The sequence below is a fragment of the Stegodyphus dumicola genome, chromosome 9, assembly GCF_044657685.1.
Source record: "Stegodyphus dumicola isolate Sdum_Otavi_A_Nest chromosome 9, ASM4465768v1".
NCBI classification, from domain to species: domain Eukaryota; kingdom Metazoa; phylum Arthropoda; class Arachnida; order Araneae; family Eresidae; genus Stegodyphus; species Stegodyphus dumicola.
Genome location: NC_140776.1, coordinates 45,057,408 through 45,078,804, shown reverse-complemented (window position 1 = coordinate 45,078,804; position 21,397 = coordinate 45,057,408). Strand labels below are relative to the sequence as shown.

The 21,397-nt window shown below is 32.1% G+C and overlaps 1 protein-coding gene across 3 annotated transcripts in view; it reads left to right on the top strand.

The window, feature by feature from the left end:
- Nucleotides 1-21,397, top strand: part of POSH (SH3 domain containing ring finger posh) — a 134,785-nt gene that overhangs the window by 100,227 nt on the left and 13,161 nt on the right. The gene's annotated exons all lie outside the window — the stretch shown is intronic.

Genomic DNA, 21,397 nt, shown 5'->3' with positions numbered 1-21,397 from the left:
AAAAATAAGTTTTCCCTGTTGACTGTGGTCAAAGTTGTGTATGAAAGTCAAAAAATAGAATGAGACATTAAAGATATAACATACCTTTATTTTTCCACATAGGTACCAAGTACATTGAGACATTTGTCATATCGCTTGATAAGCTTCAAAAAGCCCTCCAGGAAAAAATCAGGGCTTTGCATATGGAAGAAGCGTTGAACGGCTTCTTTCACTTCAGTATTGCTTCCAAAGCGCCTTCCCCCGAGATTTTTCTTCAAAGCCGGAAACAGATGGAAGTCGCTTGGTGCGAGATCAGGACTGTATGGCGGATGGTGTAGGCGCTCCAAACCAAGAGTTGCAATATGGTTTTGCTTTGCCGTCGCCGAATGTGGTCTGGCATTGTCATCCAACAGCAGAACGCCAGATGTGAGAAGGCCAGGCCGCTTTTTCTGAATCGCCTCTTTCAATTTCGACAGGGTGTCATAGTAGCGCATAGCATTGATAGTTCCAACCTCCAAAAAGTCCAGCAACAAAACTCCTTGGGCGTCCCAGAAAACTGTGAGGAGCACTTTACCTGCATAGGGAGTTGTCTTGAACTTCTTTCGGTCAGGTGATGATGGATGTTTCCACTCCATAGATGCGGCCTTCGATTCTGGCGTGAAATGGTGGATATCCCCTGTCACAATCCGAAACAGAAAGTCATTGCCATCTTCATGGTAACGCACGAGATGTTCCAGGCTGACCCCTATGCGTTGTTCCTTGTGTGTCAAGGTCAGTTGTCGGGGCACCCATCGTGCTGACAGTTTTCTGTATCGAAGAATGTCGTGGATGATGTTTTGAGCTTGCTCATGTGAGATTCCAAGTTTTTCCGCTACTTCATCGATGGTGATATGCCGGTTCGCTCTAATCATGTCATCCACCTTCCTGACATTTGCATCTGTAGTGGCCGTGCGCATCCGTCCAGCTCTCAGTATGTCCTCCACTTGCTGACGTCCATCACTGAATGTGCGACACCATCTCCGCACCATTTGCTTCGACATCACACCTGGCCCATAGACTTCCACGAGGGGGTTATGAATTTCTGTTCCTGATACTCCACGTGCCCATTCATAGCGGATAACCGCTCTCACTTCCTCCTTTGACCACGAATTCAAAACGCACCTTCTCTCCATACCTACCAGGGCTCAAATGAGAGGCTGGTCTCCGCTTTGCACAGGCAGCGCAACAGCGCCATCTGCTTGATTTGCAGCGACCTCTACCCAATGGTGTATCGGTGACTTGTGCGTTTTCCTGCTGTGTCGCCTTTTGCCCATAGCCGTTCAACGCTTCTTCCATATGCAAAGCGTGAATTTTTCTTGGAGGACTTTTTGAAGCTTATCAAGCGATATGACAAATGTCTCAATGTACTCGTACGAGAATAATAAAATAAAGGTATGTCATATCTTTAATGTCTCATTCTATTTTTTGGCTTTCATACACAACTCTGACCACAGTCGACAGGGAAAACTTATTTTTCAACTTACCCTCGTAATTTATATTCGTAGTAAATGTATTTATTTACATTTGTCTGCTATATTTAAAAATGACATTTTCAACAAATAATAAATGCATTATTTTTAACGATATTTATTTTTTTTTAAGTTTTGAATACTATGCATAAAATACGTAGAAACAGCATTTTTCAAGATGGCTGACGGTTGTAGAGACCACGCCAACATAAATTGCCAAAAATCTGTGCAACCATTTATCAAAGTAGCACCCATTCTAATTTATAAAACTTGTCTCTGCTTGATAAAAGGTTGAGAAATGCTGTATTGACAAATTATTGTACATGCAGATATAGGTATTTACCACTAAAAATGAGAAATGTCATCTCTTACATAAATAATTAAAAAATTTTTACTGATCAACTCTTTTCTAAAAAGTGAGCTCTGGAAAACAGAATTTGTCTAAACTCTGTTTTCCTGACTGAGGTAAAATTTTTATACTGTATAAGCCAGCTGCTGAGAAAGCTATCACAAGATTCTAGATTTGTTGATCTGGTAGTCATGAGTAAATCGTGTGGTGGTTTGCATACATTTTCCTGCTGAAATTGCTCCAGTTCTTTCTTGATGACTTTATTTTAATTTTTTATTTTATTCATTGTCGGAGATGGTTGTTCATTGATGCTTTGATCTTTTTAAAAATTTTAGCTTTTTCAACACTGATAATGTAGTGATAGGTAGATAGGAATTGGAGAAATTTCAGAATCGCATATTTTGTACAATAATTTTGTAGTATTTGTTTTATTCTTACAAATGCATTCAGTTAATTCCCTGTTTTCGCCCCCCCCCCCGCCGCAATTATAGTATTACTGCTTTTCTTAAAAGTTGTGTCATCTTCATTGTTTCAATTTTTTAGATTTGGATTTGAAAATATTGCAGATAATTATAATTAGTAGTTTGTCATTTTTATTGTATAAAACAGTAAAGCCTATACTGAACAAACTGAAATTCAGACTTTCAGACCACTACCAGCCTCTCTCTTTCCCCAGCCCGGAAGGGCTGTTAATTTCATTTTGACATTTTGTGTGGATTCAGTTTTCAAACTGTTGCCACTAAATATTACAGCCCTATATTATATTTAAGGAAATTAAATAATGAAAAATCTGCATAAATGTATGCATGTTTTTCTCATTGGGATAAAACAATGGTACCTAGAGCCATCAAATTTTAACTAACATAATCCTCCACTGAATATGGGCATCTGGAAGCCATGATTTGGAATTTTTTTTTATTATCTGTTTCATATTTTGTCAGACGCTAAAGAATTTTTGATTAACGAACTCAACAATTTCAAAGCAAGGAATGGCAACACTGTGCGGTGTAGGGAGGGACATTTTCGTTTCCCAGTGCTCGAGACTGTGTATTGAAAATTCTAAAGATATGCTCACTTAAAATTATTTTGCGATACTGCTGTTGAATTTAATTTTATGGTTTAAGTGCGAAGAACATGATATTTAATAAATAAGGGTAAAACACAAAACGTTTAAAAAAAAAAGCCCCCTTGGGCGTAATATAAAATCTGAAAGATTTCAGATTTTTTTTTATCCTTTAACCCTTTATGCATGTGCACTCAGTAATTTTCTCATAATAAAATGTGGAGAGTTCTGATTCTTAATTTAACTACAGCACGAAATAAAACATGTTCATGCTTTAAAAAAAATCATTTATGTTAATATAAATCTCTGTGATCAATAATTTGGCTCCATAGCCACCCCTTTTTCTTGGCATACATCTGAAACTGAAGCATTCTACATCAAAATATAATTAATTTTAGACCTACTGAATAATTTATGTTCTTGACACCAGTATAGCAAATCATTATGTATTATTTTTTTCTTTCATCACCGCATGACTACAAACACACAGCAGCTTGACAAATTAGTAACACAGCAATATTTTAACATTTTTTAAATATTAGTAAATGAACACCAAGCAGCAGGGTAAGCTTCCATGTTGACATTACATTTGGTAATGATTGCAGAACTTCAGCTAATTGTGCTGCAAATTTTTGGGTGTACTGATGAGGAGAAATTTAACAAAATGTTTTTTACAAATGCAAAAAATAGATTTTGTAAATGTGATAGGCCAAAAGATTACATTTAGTGCTGTTTGAACTGAGAGTAACTGAATTATCATTCAGATAAGCCAGGACTGGTACAGGAATTGGTGTGACCACACTGGCAGCAGAATTTAAGGGTTGCATCATTTAAGGATGATGAAATTTAAGGGTCTTTAGAATTTCAAGAAGCACTAAGAAAGCGAATTAAGGGATGGAAAATCGTTAGAATTAACGAAAGCACTGGGAGGCAAAATTTGTAGAATTTAGGGAGATGACTGGCAGCAGAAGTAAGTGCATGCGAAGATTGTGCCAGCCCTGGACAAGCCTTAAGTGGGAATTTATTTATTCATGACTTGAAAAAGCCTTAAACATAAGTGAGAAATAGATGTAAGCATAATAAATAACTTAACTAATATAATTCAGATTTAACTTCATCAGAGTGTGATAGAAGCAAAATAAAATTTAGTAAAACAACATGTTCTTATTTATCAATCTCTTGTTACGTTTCCAACAGTGTATAGCAGATGCTAGCTAAGCTTTATGATGTTAGCAGTGAAATTGTAGATTTTTAAGTATTGCAAACAAAAAGTGAAAATTTCCAATTAATGGGATTTGTTTAAGAAATGTAGGGAAGTGGTAATAAATGAAGATGATATCTCCAATCATCAGTCAACTAATGGACCTGAAAATCTGTAGTATGGTTCTAAATTCAGAAAATATCACTGTCGATAATGAAGAAAGTGAGATTTTGTTGAGAATGAAAAATTTTCTATTGGCAATTTAATGGGAATGCTTGACCTCACAATTACAGGACTTGAAAAATGGAACTTTGTAACTGAAAAAGAAATTATGTCTGTATGTAGAATTAATGAAAAGTATTAGCACAGAAAAAAAAAATAAATAAATAAAATAAAGAAAGAATTTAAGCAACTTGCATTGAAGAAGTATTTAATAAAGCAAACAAATAAATACTGAGCTTTCTTTTGTAAATTTTGATTCCTTTAACGTCATAAATTCTTCATTATTTCATAAGCCATGATTTCATGTTTTTAATTTTATAATTTCTACGTATCATCTTACTAGAATTAAAATTGATTATCTAAAATCTGGAAAAATCTCGAATCTAAAATTGATGAAGTCCAAATCTTGGACATTATAATATTCAGTTTTTTTACTTAATCATGTTTTGAGGTGTTGGTTTATTAAGTATGGATTTCAATGTAATTTCAAATGTATGCTTTATTTCAATTTAATTTTGCATCATATTCTCTATATAAATTAATGCTTCTATAATTGGGGTGCGCTATAGAACTGATAGTGTCTTACAACTACAGGTTTTAAACATTCTAGTTATTCTAAATCGGTAAATTTTCCAAATCGCAAATTTAAATAGGAGTACTAAGTTAGTAATCAAAATTATTTATTAAAAATATTAGCCAAATGTGTTTTAGGTTTTTTTTACTATTTATTTTATTTTCTTAGAATCAAAGTCATACCCCCACCCTTTATTTTTAATACTGAAATTAAGAAGTGCATACACCTTGCAACTGAAGGTAACTTAGAATTAAAGAAATGCAGTATAAATTATGTTTTCACAACAAAGTAGCTCAACACCAAGTTTGATCAATTATAATGCTAAAATTAATCAGCGCACAACGAAAATTTCATTGTCTTGCAAATTTATATCAGGCGTTAAATATCTGAGACATTGAGGTTGTTTTTTGCTTAATTTTAACTCTTACATTTGTGTATCTGTTTTTTATTTAATTTTTTGTTATGAATCAGTGTGAGCTTTCTCTAACTTAATTTCATGCTACTTTTATGAAAAGCAGTAGTCTGCTTTTGATGTCCTCATCCATGGTGGAAGAAAGAAAAGTATATGTACATAATACTGATGTTTACCAAATTACTAGTAAAAAATATTGATTTACAGGACAAATTTTTAAGCTGATACTCACAATTTACTGGTAAACTGCTTTCTTGATATAGCAGTCTCTACTCCTACTTCTTGAATCAAGATGTGGAATACATCATGTTGGAAGCTTCCTGTAAAATTATACCTTTTGTTTAACTAGATTAAAAATCTGTGCATATATTAAATATGTGTACACTTGTTCTCATTGTATAACCTAAAAGTCACTAAGACAACTAAGACAACTTCCCAAAATTCATAAAAGTGGTATTCCTTTCCGCCCTATTGTATCAAATTTAGGTACTGCCTCGTATCCTTTAGCTAAATATTTAGTTTCTAGATTTTCCACTCTCTTAGACAATAACATTTACACCATAAAAAATTCAATAGAGTTTGTAAAAAAGGTTAAAAACATTTCTCCTAGTAATTTACTCATGGTTTCTTTTGATGTAAAATCATTATTCACCAATGTCCCAGTGGAGGGTGCATTAAGATGTCTAGAAACCAGACTTTGCGAATTTCATTTCTCTTGCATCGAAATTGATGAGCTAATTTCTCTCACTCAACTCTGTTTGAAACAAACACATTTTGTTTTCCAAAATAAATATTACAAGCAAACTGAGGGATTAGCCATGGGAAGCCCCCTCAGTCCCATCCTGGCTGATATCTACATGCATTATTATGAATCAAAATTGTTTGAAACTTTAAACTTCCCGGCATGGTTCCGCTACGTAGACGATACTTTTACCCTGTTTGAAGGTAATAAAGATGATTTAAATAAAGTTCTTTCAACAATGAATTCTATTGATCCTGCTATTCAGTTCACTTTTGAACTTGAGACTTGCAATTCTCTTCCGTTTCTCGACATTCTGGTCACACGTAACACATCCAACTTCAGTACTACAGTTTACCGTAAACCTTCATCGGTTTGCCTTCCACCACACTTTAAATCATGTCATCCGACTAAACAAAAGTTAGCTTCATTTTATTCCTATGTTTTCCGTGCTCTTCAAGTTTGCTCCTCCAAACTAGCCCTTGATGAAGAACTAAATTATTTAAAAGCAATAGCTATTGACAGGGGCTTTTCACCCAACATTATTAATCAAACAGTTAAAAAATTCTCATCTCAACACACTAAAAGCCACACTCTTATTTTAGGAGATTATAAAAATTCTGTTGTCATTCCCTTCTTTCCATCAATTAGCTATAAAGTTGCACATATTTTGCAGAAGTTTAACTTTCGGGTTGTTTATTCTCCCATCAATAAAATTCCAACTTCTATACTCAAGGACCCCATTCCGGATATGAATTCCTGGGGTATTTATAGGATTCCTTGCCAGTGTGGTTTAATTTACATTGGCCAAACTAGGAGAGCCTTAAAATTTCGCGTCAAAGAACATGAGGCATATGTTAGAAAAAAGGAAACACAGAAGTCTTCTGTTGCTCAACATTGTTGGTCCGAAAATCACACTTTCAATTTTTCTGCTGCCAAAATTATTCAAAAAACATCTTCCATTGGAGAACTGGATTTTCTAGAGGCATTTCACATTCATAAAAATCTTTCTGTTCTAGTTAACGATCCTAATTCCAATCCAAATTTGCCTTCGGCTTTTAGAGAAATTATGTTTTAGTTCTGGTTTCGCCAACAGATGGCGCCACTTGCTTATTCTTGTCCAGGCTTTCTTATCTTATCTAATCATTATTTCCTATCTTGTTCATTTGCGGTTTTGCAGCTGAAGATGATGGTTCGGTAAAACCATCGAAACTAGTCCTGTGAAAATTTTGTAGGTATAACGCTGATTTTTGTTGTTTGACTTCTGAATTAATTCTATGTATTGTTATCATCGAATTTCACTGACCACAATACAGTCTGTCAAATCCTATTCATTAGGTATCTATGGGGTCCACATCCTGCCCCAAGCTTATAACATAATGTATTTCTCAATAAAACCTTCTTTCACTCCATCATAATGTTGTAATTATATTATTTGCACCACTCGGAATGATTTCAGTGTTTAGTATGTGTAATTAGCAGCTTCCTTGTAGCAGCATGACTATAAAAATCAAGTGCTATAACTTTCTGATGGATAGTTCTATGTCGGGGCTGTGTACTTTGGTTGCAATAGAAATCTTGTGTCTTCACTGATAGGTATGCAATGACTAATTGGCACACTTTTGAATTTGTATGTCTCAGTCAGTTAATTTCATGGGCTTATTAAAATAATATGAGTTCACTGCTTCTATGATGCATCTCCTTGACAGTGAATTCTTCAGCGGTGGGTTGATAAACTTTTCATTGAGAAATCTCTGTGATCAAAAGCCTGAATGTATGGGCCTCAATAGTCAGGGTTCGTAGCGGTACTTACAAGTGCTTATAAGTCCTTATATTTGAAAATAAAATATAAAGGCCCTTATAGGTGCTTACTTTTTCTTTAAAGCCCTTATTTTTTTGCTTTTAGTTTTTTTTTTTTTTTTTTTAATGAACGCGCTATTTTTCCCTGTACCAAAGCCGAAACTAAATAAACAACTTTTCTTCCTAATATGGAATGCCAGATGGTGAGTCATACTCCCGGAAATAGCTTTTCCCCCTTTCTCTGTATTAACCTAACCTTTGATGTGCACGAAGAGTACAGACAGGTGCCCGTCGTTCTATTGGTCAAAGAATTGCGAAAGCAGTAGAAAATTCCGCTACATTCGGCGTTCTTTTCCTCCCACCCAAATACTACACACGTTTGAATTTTTATCAAGATCTTAAAAATTTGCATTCTCGTTCTGCTTGGTCAGTTCATATTCATGTTTATTATGATCGTTATGCTTATATTATGAGCATATGTATGAATGTTTATAATAACATAGTTGCAGTAACTGCTGAAGTATAGTAAACTTCCAAAAATGGTTGCATTTTAACACAGATTAGCTTTCTAAGGAATAATATTCGGAATGGCTTAAATAAAGGGAAAGTAATCGAATAGTCAAAATAATTTCATTTTTTTGGCCAATACATTTTATGCAATACGAAGGTTGGGAGGTCTCCCCTTTCTCCACAAAATCTTGAATATTGAAACTGCAAACTGTTCGATGCAAAACAAGCAACGGACCTTTTTTTTTTTTTTTCTTTTCTTTTGGTCACTTTCCAATCTGGATTGAATAGGACCCCTTCGCGCCGACTGTCACGTATATGTGCCAGCAACGAACGCACTTACCTACCGGCCGACACGCAGGCGTGCCAGAGGATTGTTCCATTCTCTACCGACTGTCACGTATTTGTGCCAGTACTTTGGAACTTTTTTCAAACTATAATTTCTGCCACAAGATGGCACTGTATGTCCATATGGTTTCAGATACATGTAAATTAGACCTTCTACTCGAAATGAGAGAAGCATGACTCACATACACGTGTTTTTGATTATATAAACAAACGAGGAAATAAATGTTTCCGAATGGCGTGATTTATGACGTCTCTTTAAATCGCACTTTATTCGCACGTGGTAGTTGTTTACTGTAAGTAGATAATTTTTATTTGCTCTAAAGCGTTGGGTATTTCGGTTTGCAGTTCAGTTTTTAGAAAACAATTAGATCTTGTTAGACGTGAATTCTTTGTTTTTACCGTTGCAGTGTCGAAGCGTCGAAAATGTTTATCAGAGCATGAATTAGCAAAAATGATGCAAAATATTTCAGTTATTGATTCTGAAATTCTGATATTTTGATATTGATTCTGAAAGATTAACTGAAAGACATTTTCCAAAACTTTGTTCAGAAGAGACTGATAAGAAAATGAGACAACGATGCTTCATTTGTTCACATTCCCGGAAAAATCCTCCAAAACGGCAAATGAGTTATTACGAATGCAAGGAATGTAACATAGGACTGTGTGTAGATCCCTGTTTTCAAATTTTTCATACGAAAAGAGAATTTTAAGTAATATATTTAGTTTTCAGATGTATAATGTTAAAATTCATAAAATGGTGAGTAATTAAAATAAAATGTGTAAAATATGCATTTAAACAAGAAATAAGGTAATTAAAGTATATATATAAAAATATTTATAAAGCCGTTTAAATACTCTATAGAGCATTATTAAACAATGCGTTGATACTTCGGAAATTTCATGGATTTAGTAGCAAAAAGTCATCGGAAATTTCATGGATCTAGTAGCAAATTTTCATGGATTTAGTAGCTTAGTAGCAAAAAAGCCCCCGGCCCTGGAGAGACGCTCGCGTAAGACACTGCCGGCCTCAGCGATAAGCACGCGTTTTCGCTACCCGGCTCGAAGGGGCTAAAAGTTCTGCGGTCTACCAACCCAAGCGAAGAATGATTCTATTCCGAAATTTTAACGCCGTCTGTTGAAAATTAGAATGAAAAACACCCCAGTTATTTAGTTTGTTATTTTCCCAATATCGGCAGTTGTTGATTCCGATTGCGTAATATCACGTAGGGAAGAATTACGGCGCACGTATTGCGCAATATCGATATTTTGCAGAGATAATTAATTTTGATGTTCAGTCCAAGATTTGTTTTATGAACACTTAAAAGAGTTTTACTTTTTACTGTGCTTGCTAAGCAGAATATTTTTTAGTTCCGTTGGTTTATTTTTATATGATGCACATATTGAAATGTCAAAAAGCGGAAAAATCTAAAGAGCGGCTACAGTCTATCCCCCCCCCCCCGCTCCTTCAAGTTACGCTCGACTGTCCGAATATTCGCCAATTTCCAAGTATGCGGGTTAGTTAAGCTTTTGCTGTTAAAAGATGACTGCATGAAGCAAATTTCTGTCTTCTGATTTCAGAAATGTTCCTCTTTTTTACTTAAATTACTTTGCTGGCAATATCTGTTAAGAGAAAACTGATATACAATGAAAATTTAGAAAATATTCAGAATTTAGATTTAAATTATTTAAATATCAATATGAGTGGAAAAATAAATTTTATTTATTATTAGGTTCCAAGCGAATATAATAAATATGCCTTATTATTATTTATTTTCTCTATTTTGAATCGAAATTTCATCATTAAATCTTGTAATATAGTTTAGTTCTTCATAGTTTTTTTTTTCTCTCATTGTAAACTAGTTCTGTAAATTGAACTATTATTTAAAATTAAAAACAAAAAAACAAAAAAAAAAAAAAAAAAAAAAAAGTAATTATTTTCCATGGTTGAGGTAATGCTTATTCTCTCTTAATAAGTACTTCATTTCTCATATTTTAAATTACAAGTCTAATTTTTAAGGTTATGCAGTTGTGTATGATGTAATTAGACAGGTGCTTATTTTTTTCTTAAAATGTGCTTGAAAAGTGCTTATAGGTGCTTATTTTTTTAACTAAAATGTGGCTATGAACCCTGATAGTCATGGCTAATTCAAATGCATACTAGTTATCTCCACTGATACAATTTGACAGCAAAAATGTCTAAAATATTCATACCTTCAGCTATATAGCATAAGTCACATATGTGAACATCATACTAAACAAGTTTATTTAAAACAGATCCAGTAATTTTTATATGTCTATGCATACACATGCATGTTAAATGCGTTAAGCCAGATTCAATACGAAGATTAAGGAACAATGCAATCTGCAACATTAACTGAAGTAGATTATTTTAGCTTAGCTTATACCATTCGTTATACATTAAACGTGCATGCGTAAACATATTTTGGGCAAGCACACACGCATATTCGCAGCCGTAAAGGTCTTATGCGCATGCGTCGCTTCGACGCATGCGCAGAAAGTTTGTAGCTTTGAGGTCCGGATTATGGGTGTCCGAATTAACGACTTTTGACTGTAATATCTGCTGCTATTTTACTCAGCAAATTTGACTCATTTAGCATTTGTATATGTTCTACGGTCAAATAGTACTTTCATTTTGTCATTTGAAAAAAAAAAAAAAAAAAAAAAACTTTCGCTAAGCGATACAAAATATTCGTCTCAATGCCGGAAAACTCAAAGAGTAGTAAAAAAGTCTCTAATGATAGAACATCTACTCCACTATAACTGATAAAAAAATAAGAAGAAAAATTAATAAATTAATAGTATTCCAGAGCATGTTCATTTGTTTGTATAAAGTGAGGCAGTAAGAGCCATTACATTACTCAACACTAACGAATTAGCATTTGTTTATATTCTACATTTAGATACTGCTTTTGTTTGCCATTAAAAAAAATATGTTTCGCTGGCAATAAAATGTATTCATCTGAAAGCCAAAAAAATTTAAGAGTAATTAAAAAAATTGTCTAATGATTTAACGTCTATTCCACTATATCGCAAAAATAAAAAGTACCTCAACACAGTGAGAACAAATGACGTGCATTTGTTTATATCAAATGAGGCAGTTAAAGAGACATTGCATTGCTCAACACCCACCCACGAATCTCACTCTCATTCCGAAACAAAATTCTAAAAATAAAAAACGTTGCGTAGGAGTGTAGGTAAATATACTTTCGATATATTTCACCATAACAGACATACAACTACATCTAGCTGCAATAAAAAATGCTAATTAAATGTTCTGCTGCCGCCCGGTGTGACCATATAAGTCAAATGTGGTACGCCTGGCCATAGAGTGAACTAAATGGCGATTCAAATATGACACACCCAGCTGTGAGATAATGTTTGCTGCTGATGCATATATGACATTCCCTGTACTGAGCGGGTTAATGTTACCACCAAATATTTATCCTCTTGTACACTTACAGAAGAAGGAAGACAATTTCATGCATTATATCTAGAGCGCATTCCAGTTATTTGAAGCCCTGCTTTTGAGGCCTTGAAATTACCCTTTCCCTGTTACAAACATTGATGATTTTGAGGCTTTCTTTCATATTTCTGTAATTCTTGCATGTGTTACATCATCAGGGCTTTGAGGCATGACTAAAATTTCTAATTACTCAGAGTTCGTATGGTACTTAAAAGTCTTTAGGTGTTTTGGAATCAATTTTTGATCTTTAAAAGTCCTTAATTTCAGGCAGTATTGGCAGGAGGTCCTTAATTTTAATCATCTGAAATTTCTCTGTGTTTTTATGAAATGACTGTGAATTAGCATTTTGGAGGAATATTTTTGGCGATTCACTGACAAACATGGTTATCTTTTGAATGGTTTCATGGGTTATAATTTCTTCCCATTTCTAATATAAATGGTGGGATACTCGAGTTTTCTGGGCAAGAAGTGAAACATAAGCATTTCGAAAATATTTCATTTTTTCTAATGATGAGCTCTTTAAACAACTTTTCACTTTTAGGGATGTGAATTCTTTTATTCAACGGTTCTAAATTGGATGACTTATCCACATTTTGGCGATTTTAAGATTAATTCCTATAGAAAATTTTTAATTCATAGATCTGATAATTTTTCAACGATTATTTTTAAAACATTGTAACATTAATAAATTTCATTAAAATAATGGTAATATATGAAAATTATATTTAAAAAATAACATTAAAATAAAACATTTTTATTTTTCGCTGTCATATTATAAAGTTTCATTTTGGCAACTTCTTTTTAATTTTTTCATAGTAAGAGTTTTTCCCATGTGATTGTCTCAGAATATGCATCAGTTTTCTCTATAAAATTAATTTTACACTTTTTGCCTCCTTTTTTTTTTTCCAAAATATTTCTGGCTTTTCGCTGTTACAGAATTGGTAGGAATAATTTTTCTTTAGTATTTTAGACACTGCAGCTTGGGAAGTTTAGAAGGATTTGAAGGCAAGATTTATAAACCAACAATTCTAGAAGATTCCAGAAATATGTGAAAGAAATGAAAAATGTCTCTGTATTAACATGTGGATGTATTTTACAGAAAGTTTGTGATGAATTTCTTACTTTTTGGAGAACATCTGGAAGAACAATGAAAACATTATGTTTGAATGTTTTACTTCTGATACTAGAATCTTTTTCTTAACATGTTTATCTTCCTTTTATTTTCTCAACTTTTCACTAGACACAAGCATGGAAAATATACAAAATGCTTCTGATCGTATTACATGGACAGATGTTATAGAAAGGAATTTTTTTTTTTATTATTAAAGAAATTGAAAACTGACAATTTAAAAGATTCATCTAATAAGCCTTGATGCATTATACAAAGTTGGCGCTAGGCGTTTTCCCTCTTGATGCAATCTCCTGTGGATCATAAGTCCTGCTTCCAATGCCTGCTGTAAATCCTAAAAGTTATGACTTTTCTAGATTTCTGTTGCTCGGTGTGTCACCAAATTCTGAAAATTCAGCCACACCAGCTCTATAACCAGGCTTACTATTATATATGTATATTTCATAGTTCTTCTGAATTTTGATATTGCTAAAGAAGTAAAATTAGCAGCTTTTTTCTATACATTTTAAATGCATTTAGGTTTCTTAGAATAACAGACATAATTAATTTTGGTGATTTTAAGATAGAAAATTTTTAATTCGGAGATCTGGGAATTTTTTTTTTTTTTTAATGTTGATGAATTTCATTAAAATAATAGTAATATACTGAAATTATATTTAAGAAATAATATTAAAATTATTTTTTTCTATCATATTATAAGGTGACATTACTTTCCATTTTGGCAACTTATTATACAGTATTTTGAATCTGAAAAATAAACAAGATTATAATTACCATAAAAGCACAATTTGTGAAACAATTGTTAGCAAAATCAAAGTAGATATGTGCTTAATTAAAATGTTTAATTTTTATTTTTTTCATGGTAAGAGCTCTTCCTTTGTAATTGTCTCAGAATATGCATGAGTTTTCTCTATAAAATTAATTTAAAGCTTTTTTTTCTCCGATTCCCCTCCCCCCTCAAAATATTTCTGGCTTTTTGCTGTTTTAAAATTAGTAGGGGCAGTTTTCCTTTAGGGTTTTAGATACTAGAATTTGGAAAGTCTAGTAGGCTTGGAAGGCAAGATTTATAGACACAAGATTCTTGAAGATTCCAGAAAAATGTGACAAAATGAAAAATGTCTTCATGGTATTAACTCATAATGGATGTATTTCACTCAAAGTTCTGATGATTTTTTTTTTTTTTTTTTTTTTTTTTTTTTTTTTTTTTTTTTACACTTTTGGGAAAATTTTTGGCAGAACAGTGAAAACATTATTTTTGAATGTTTTATTTCTGATACTAGAAGTCTTTTTCTTAACATGGTTATCTTCTCTTTATTTTCTCTACTTTTCACTGGATACAACCATAGAAAATAAATGATTTATTCTTATCACATGGACAAGCATTTATAGAAATTAATTTTTCTGTTAATAAAGAAATTGAAAAATGATAGTTTAAAAGATTCATCTCGTGCATTATGCACTGACTGGCACTAAGCATTTCCCCACCTGATACAATATCTGTGGATCCTAAATTCTAAAAGTTCTGGCATTTCTAGATTTTGTTGCTGGGTGTGCCACTAGATTCTAAAAATTCTGTAACCAGCCCTTACCATCTATCATTTTGTATTTATTCTCTATGTTCATATTACTCAAGAAATAAAATTAGCAGCTTTTTCTATGCAAAATACATTTAGATTTTCATAAATCTTTTATTAAATCCAAAAATTATAAAATGAAGAGGAAACAAATTGAAGAGAGAAAATTATTCTTCAAAGATATGTACAGTTATTATTACATAAATTAACCAGTTGTTTATAATTTCGGCCTTTACTATAACTTAACCTTTTCCATTTTCTCATCAGAGTGCAAATCAGTTGGATAGTTTTTAAACTAAGATTTTTGGATTGTTAGGCAGTGTGTTTTTGGCCTCCAATTGCATGCTGCATTAGTTCTTGCCAGCTCTGATAATTTGTAACTATTTGTCTTTGCATTATCGCTGCCAACATTTGAATTTGTTATTGATGATAGAATTACAGAGCCATCTTAGATTAAAATTAAATTGTGTTGTAGTCTTTTGACTACTAGTCCACATTTTTAGTTTGACTGTTCCTGTTTAATTATTACATCTTCATGAGCTGTAGTTGATTTTGTTAGCATAAGAACGTTTATGTTCTAAGCTCTTTTTAAATAAGAGGTTTACTTAAACTTTTATCTGACTTTGTAGTTACTTTCAGACATAGTGATAACTTGCTTCATGTTTGTCAGGGGTTTGGGACTATTTAATTTTAACCAAATCAAGTGAAAACTTATAATACGTTGTCCAGAGATTGGCAAGTTAGGAGATAAAGCATGCAGTAACCAATGGAATTATTGATTTGCATATTGAAATAACTTTGTAGTTGTTAAAAGATATGCTTAAAGAGAAGGAAATTGATATGAATTAGCCAAAATGTTTGGGAAGGCTTCAGATTAAAAAGGACGTTTAAATATTTTGTTGGGTGTTGTTGCCAGCTTATAATGAGTAGTTATCCTAATATCTGTGAAATGTTATAAATGAATGAATGAAATGTGATTAGATTGTGATTTTGATAGTGCTTTTTTTAACAAATATTTTTAAGAAATAAATAAAATTTAATAGTGGTTATGCAATTCTATAATGACTAAGGTTAACTAACTACCTAACTTAATTATTTTTAACCAACTGCTCACCTTTTTAAAAGTTATCTCTGCATATTAAAGTGAGTTATTGCCTTTAATTAATATTTACCATGGTCCCAATATGCAGCACAAAAATGTGAAAACATTGTCACTTATTCTTTGCATCTAGTGAGACTTAAAATAATACAAAACAACTTATCATCTCTGGTGCTTTAGTGGCTCACTGGAATCTTAAAATGTATCACCTGTGTTATGATTTTCCATCTCATTTTAACCTATGTTGCTTGACATAAAATTTGCCTGCTATTTACTAAACCTTTAGACTGAGCAAGCATGTGACAAAATGAGACATTACGGAAAAACACAACATAAAGCTGTTAGTAAAACGTAAATAAAATGTCACGAATCTTACTTCAAATATGCCTAAGTGTAAAATATTTAATGCTAATGATTTTATTCTCAAATTTGTTTCATAATTACCATACATTCCGATGTATAACATCCACTTTTAATACAAAAAATAGGACCGAAATTTATGGGTGCATGTTACACGCTGGATATAAAAATGATAGCTTAAAATAAGGAAAAGGTTAGATTTTTACATGTACCAAAATGCTGCTTATTTAAAAAAAAAAAACGACAAACCTTATGAAATTAAACATTTTCATTACTGGATAACATGAAGAGTTCATCTTCTGTTATATCTTCAGGTTTGTCATCGAATTTTGTTTCATCTTCATCATTGTTGTTAATTGGATCCATAAATAAATAGTCATCATCCATTCCATCATTTACCAACACCAAACATCCTTGCTGCAGCATGATTTCCATTTTCTTTCGCAAAATGGATGGCTTTGCATTTGAAACCAGCACTCTGTTTATTTCTTTTCACAGGAGCCATAATTACTATTAAAAGGAGCACTAGGTCAACTGTATTTCAACTAAAGCCTTCGATTTTCACTTCAAAATCTTGGCTTCAAATGACTACAAAAAGAGAAAATATCAGCTGATCTTTAGAATATGGTAACTGGTAGTTTGGCGACATTTTGGAGGCGATAAAGGTTACTACCTGGGACTTTGGTAATAATGTGAGCAGTACTCAGTTCTGATTACGCATTATTTTGTGTGAGGGAAATGAGAGATCATGGGATATGGACGAATTACGGTTCTTTAATCGGAAAAGGGGGGAAATCGGGAAAAAATCTGGAAATTTTGTATTTGGCTTTATTCTATGTTGTGTGAAACAGTGTTCGTTAATTTTTGGATCCCATGGCCCTAGCTAAAGTGAATTCGAAATGGGTATTTAGTGGGATTGAAAGGGGTAGTAATAAGTGTTTCTTTAAGGTTGTGCGAGATAGAAGTAAAGATGTTTTATTAAGTTATTTATTTTACCTGGTACCGTGGTGTGAACTATAAGTATGATTTTAAAGATCCTGAAACAGAAATAAGAAAAGTTTATCGGACACGTAATCAAGATTCTGTAGAAGAATAGGTAAGTTAGTATTTTTAATTATTTGAGGATATTATTTTTATGCATTGTTCTAAATGTAAGGTGGAAGTAAAGTAATTTGCGTAAACGTGCATGGAAATGATTTAAATATTTGACGCTAAGTATTTGTAATGTTTGTGGTATGAATTAGTTAGTGACATTTGTAATATAATAGATAATGTAGAGGTAAAAGTTTTTGAATATTTTATTTATTTTATACGGGGAAATGTTCATATTTGGAAAGGGTATATGCTTTTTCGCGATCAGGTAATTTCATATATGTTCTTTTTACCGGTTTTAAAGATTCAGAAAATTGTTGTGCATTTTCGTGAAATTTTTCTAATTTATGAGAAAAAAGCAGTGTACATGGACATAGTGAAGAGTGTGCAATGCCATTTTTGTGCAATTCTGGGATGTTTTTTTAAGTAAAAGTAAGTTGACGTGTACATGGTTTAGTGATATTTTAATTAAATGATAGTTATTTTGTGAATTTTATGTTTGTAGGAATTTGGTATACGTTTTAAGTTGAAGTAAACGTGCATGGAAATAATTTAAATATGACATTAAGTATTTGTAATGCTTGCAGTATGAATTCGTTGGTGACGTGTATAATATAATAAATGATTTAGAGGTAAAAGTTTTTGGATATTTTATTTATTTTATATGTGGAAATGTTCATATTTGGAAAGAGTATAAACTTTTTCGTGATCATGTAATTTCATATATGTTCTTTTTACCGGGTTTAAAGATTCAGAAAATTGTCATGTATTTTCGTGAAATTTTTCTAATTTATGAGAAAAAAGCAGTGTACATGGATATAGTGAAGAGTGAGCGCAGTGCCATTTTTGTGTAATTCTGTTATGTTTTTTTAAGTAAAAATAAGTCAGCATGTACATGGTTTATGTGTATGTGTTATTTTGAAAAACGCGTAAGGAGTATGGTATTGTGCACTTTTTCCCAATTTTGCAGTGAATATTTGTCATCATTAAGCAGTTTTGTTAGATAAAATTTCTAGCATAAGTGTAATTCGGCTAGTAGATTGTTGGAAGAAGTGTTCAGTAGATAAAAAGAAAAGAAACATGTCTTTACTTCGTGAAGACAAAATGGCGGCATCCCTTAATACAAATATTAATTATCCTAATAAATAAATTAACCAACTTCCCTTTGCAAAATCTCAAGAACTCAAATGTTACAAAGGAGGTTAAGAACTTTGCTTCCTAAAAAAAAAATCACTCAAAACTTTTCAATATCTTAAAGACAGTGAAATGAGCAATGAATAACATAAAAGAATACAAAAAAACAAAAAATTCTAAAAAGCAAAGTATAATTAATGATATTTTATCTTATATTTTCAAGAGATAAAAATTACAATGAAATAAGCTATATCTCTTAATACAAATAATAAAAAAAATTGACCAACTTTCTGTTGAAGAAAAAAAAAATCATGCAAAACTTTTCAATATCTTACAAATAGTGAAATAAGCAAAAAATAACATGAAAGAAACTCAACAAAAAATTCCGTGCAGAATTTTACTCTGCAGAACAACTTTATCAAAAAAAAATCAATAAAAATGTATTTATATATATAAAAAAATGACAATGAAATATACCAATCTCTTAAAAACAGTGACATAAGAAATACGATGAAAAATTGTTGCCAAACCCATATTTCTAAAAGAATGAAACTATTCAAAATGATATGATTTCATCAAAAATCTATCAACAACAATAAGAAAGGTAAATTGTTGCCAAAATCACATTTTTAAAGATGTGAGAAGTGTACTCGGAAGCTTCATTTAAAAATTTTTTAAAAAAATACAAAATATTATCATTTTTCCAAAATCCTTTTTGTAAAATCAGTCGCAAGGATGAAAGTTTAACGTGTCCAAAAATCAAAGAAAAATAAACTGTGCATTTTTTAAATAAACTTTTTTAGAAAAAATCCCATTGAAAAGGTGTGGTGTTAAGCTCACTTTGTTAAATAAATTCGTATTTAATCAATTTATTGAAACACGAAATGTATTTTAAGTTCGTAAAATAACTAAATGCCTGCATTTCATTAAGATGTGAAAATGGAGTGTGTAGAGTAAAATCTTGCTTTCCTATAGCCCATTATGTCTCAAAATGACGCAATTTCATCACAAAACATAAAATTTTAAAAAATTAATTTTTGAATTTCGAAAAAATCGCTTCGAGGTGCGCTGGCTCTTGCCTAGATGCACCTATGTACCAAATTTCGTAGCCGTGGGTCTGTTAGCTTACGTGCAGTGTGAACAAAAGACACACTGACACACAGACAGACTCTTTCTTTTATTATATGTAGAGATAATTTTTTTTAACTAAAAACTCTAGAAATTGAATATTATGATCCTAGAGACAAGTAATATATGAATTAAAAAAATCTACTCTTGCCCATTGCTCTGTGGGTGGTGATTACACTGTGAAACCAGCACGCATCCAGGACTTTGAAACTTACTGAGGTAGCAGGGGGGACTTACCTTTTTCCATGCATGTTTCCAATAAATGATGAAATTTACGATTTTTAAAAAATGTATGTAAAAATTGCATTATAGGGTAATTTTTTATACTTTATTTTACAAAGTAAATTGTCAGAAAAAATTAAATAATAAACATTTATGTAATTTTTCTGTAGCCGTGAAAATTTAAGTACCTACATAATAAGGACGTTCGGATAAATGGATAAAAAACTCAGTAAAGTAAGGATTAAAAAAACTCAATGTTTATTTTTTAATTTCAAAGAAGAATTATTTTTTTTTTTTCGACACTGTTCAAAGCATGTTTTGTCTTTTTGGTACTGCATAGACCCACATTGCACATTTCGTATATGTATCTTGTTCTATGAGGTTTCTTCCTTGTGGTACAAAATACACACTGCCTGGATCTTCTAAATTTCACTGGTATATGCCCAGCATTATTTAGTTTCGTTTCATTGAAAACGAATTTTAAAAGGCAGCCAATTTGAAGTACTAAGACTTAAAACTTGTATGATTCTCCAGTCATTTTATGTTATTTAGGAGTAAAAGAGCAGTAATCAATTCATTTTCACTCAAAAATTTCGGAAAGAAGAGAAAAAAATTCGAAAATTGGTGGTTTCAGGGCACAACCACCGCACATCAAATGGTTAATAATAATGCATCGTACATACAGATCTATTTTGTTTTTAGGATGACAAAAATGAAGTTCAGGTGTAGATAATGTGATTAATTGAATTTATTCAGTTTCCATTTGCTGATAGGTCCTTAATTTTTTTTTTTTTAATTGATGATCCTTTAAAGTCCTTGAAAGTACTTAACTTCCATGTGCAGAAATGTGTGCAACCCCTTTTATTTCACATTCATAATTTTGGACAAGTGCAGTTCTTTGATAATGCTAATGTCCATTTCATCTGTTTTCAAGTTACCAGGTGATCTTTTAATATGATAAACAAAAGTCTGTGTATTCACAAACTTTCTATTGCATGTGTTTTAATTATGTAAACCACAGGAAGTTGATTCATAGGGTTCTTTGGTGATAACTTTGGATTATGAAGATTAATCCTGAATTTTTAACATGTGCCTATGTTTGTATACATGTAATCTTTGCAACTTACCTTTAGCTGCACTCGACCCATTCTGGGAGTATGTCCTGTATTCTGCATTATTTCTACCAGGTGAACGTAAAATGAATCACTTTAGCACCACTTAGTGAATGCTTTGACCCATTCTGGGAGTTTGTCCTGTTTTCTGCATCATTTCTATCAAGGTGAATTTAAAATGAACCACTTTAGCACCACTTTGTGAATACTTTGACTAGAATTATCTATCACAGCTCATAAACTTTGTAATTTGGATACCTGAAGTATACCTGTTTTTCTCCCAATAATTACACATTTTGGAAGGGTAATAAATCTTTAGTGGTAAACGCTTGCCTGCCTTTAGTGACTAGCCCCATTACAT